Source organism: Palaemon carinicauda, chromosome 38, assembly GCF_036898095.1.
Source record: "Palaemon carinicauda isolate YSFRI2023 chromosome 38, ASM3689809v2, whole genome shotgun sequence".
Taxonomy (NCBI): domain Eukaryota; kingdom Metazoa; phylum Arthropoda; class Malacostraca; order Decapoda; family Palaemonidae; genus Palaemon; species Palaemon carinicauda.
This window is the reverse complement of record NC_090762.1, coordinates 55,334,435-55,336,934: the sequence shown is the minus strand read 5'-3', so window position 1 is coordinate 55,336,934 and position 2,500 is coordinate 55,334,435. Positions and strand designations below refer to the sequence as shown.

General features: G+C 31.2%; 1 protein-coding gene across 2 annotated transcripts in view; it reads left to right on the top strand.

The window, feature by feature from the left end:
- Nucleotides 1-2,500, top strand: part of LOC137630199 (uncharacterized) — a 32,840-nt gene that overhangs the window by 1,594 nt on the left and 28,746 nt on the right. The window lies entirely within an intron of this gene.

Sequence of the window (2,500 nt, the reverse complement as noted above, 5' to 3'; positions counted from 1 at the left end):
CAACCCCAGTAGGAAAAGCAGAATGCTACAAGCCCAGGGGCTTCAACAGGGAAAACAGCCCAGTGAGGAAAGGAATCAAGGAAAAAATAAACATTTTAAGAATATTAAAATAAATGTGTCCTATATAAACTATAAAAACAGTAACAAAACATGAGGAAGAGAAATTAGATAGAATAGTGTGCCCGAGTGTACCCTCAAGCAAGAGAACTCTAACCCAAGATAGTGGAAGGCCATGGTACAGAGGCTATGGCACTACCCAAGACTAGAGAACAATGGTTTGATTTGGGAGTGTCCTCCTAGAAAAGCTGCTTACCATAACTAAAGAGTCTCTTCTACCCTTACCAAGAGGAGAGCGGCCACTGAACAATTACAGTGCAGTAGTTAACCCCTTGGGTGAAGAAGAATTGTTTGTTAATCTAAGTGTTGTCAGGTGTATGAGGCCAGACTACTTGGTGTATGTGTAGGGAAAGGGAAAATGGACTGTAACCAGAGAGAAGGATCCAATGTAGTACTGTGTGGCCAGGCAAAGGACACCATACCTCTCTAACGGCAGAACCTTAACAGGTGGTTAGTGCCCTATCCAACATACTACCTTTAAGCTATATATATATATATATATATATATATATATATATATATATATATATATATATATATATATATATATGTATGTATGTATGTATGTATGTATATATATATATGTATGTATGTATGTATATATATATATATATATATTTATATACATATATATATATTTATATACATATATATATATATATATATATATATATATATATATATATATATATATATATATATATATATATATATATATATATATATATATAAATAGAATAAGTTGATGTTATCTGGCGTCAAAATTACGCCATTCGGAATAGGCGAATGAAGGACAGTCACTGGATTTATTCGTAATGATAGGTCAGCAGATTAAGCAGTAGAGAAGAGGTAAATTGAAGAAGGCCGAATAGGAAACAAAGTGTACAAACTTTCTTAAACAAAACTTAAGTAAATGAATAGATATACGTCATAATCATGTAGATAATAAATGACGAATTCTTTGAACAAAAACTTCTCATAGCAATTCGCATCATACGTGATAAACTCCCCGAGCTATTTCTCCCCCTTCCCCCAAATAAAAATTAATAAAAAACAATGGTCGAAGCCTAAATAGCTCTACACTCTGGTGAAACAGATTAAAAGAAAACAATGGTACTTACCTCAGACGTCTTTAATCTTTGGGCAAGATAAACTCCGACGAGGGGTATTACGGGACCAAATGAACTTATCCGGTCTGAAAAAATAAAATGAAAAAAAATTCAAAAACTTGGAAATCCTCCCCTGCTTTTAGAAAAAAAGCTTATGCGAATTTGTTTATTCATCATTTATGGCAAAAACATGTGTGCCTGCATGCATACGTACATAAATGTGCATGTATTCATACTCGCGCAAACGCATGCACATTACGCACGCACGCACACACACACACATATCTATATATATATATATACATATATACTGTATGTGTGTATATATATATCCATGTGTGTGTAATTATACATACATATGTCTGTGTGTATAAAGTGTGTGCGAGTTGTGTATTTGCGTCCGTAAAAATACACAACTCGCCCATATACACACATATATTTATGTATAATTACACACACAAACATATATATATATATATATATATATATATGTGTGTGTGTATATATATATATATATATATATATATATATATATATATATATATATATATATGTATATATATATATATATACACACACACACACATATATATATATATATATATATATATATATATATATGAATATACATACATATGTCTGTGTATATGTGCGAGTTTGTGTATTTGCATCTGTGTGTTTGTGACGACTTAGTATAAAAAATAGCCTACCTATTGTCAATAAAATGCAATTGCGCTAAAATTCCATTTCAGTCATTTGAAATTTGATCGCTTTACCAAGGGAGTTCTTTATATAAATAGCTTTAGAGAAAAATCATTAATACAGATAATACTAACAAAAATACAGTCATTATATAGATAGTTTGGATTTTTCCTTTATCAATCATCGCACTTTAAGAAAAAAATAAAAGTTTTGTTCGAAGTTAAGAAAATAGATCATTTTCCTCAGATATTAGCTGTGAATTATATAAAGGAAAGTTTTACGAACTTGTATCATGGCATGTCAGTGAAATTGTTTAAAAGGTTTTTGTCTATTTAGGAATAAATATTTAAGTATATTACGAGCCAGTTGAAGATGAAGATAGTTTGGGTATGACCTTCAAGTCCCATCTCATGGAGAAAAGTAAGTGAGAGTGTCAATTGGGATCTTATGGGAGCTAGAGGAGTTGGAAAATGCAGCCACACTTCGATGAAAGTAAAATGAGACCTATGGAAATTATTAGAGATTTGTGGAAGAGAATACATAGGAATACCTGCGTAGTGGAATTTCACAGA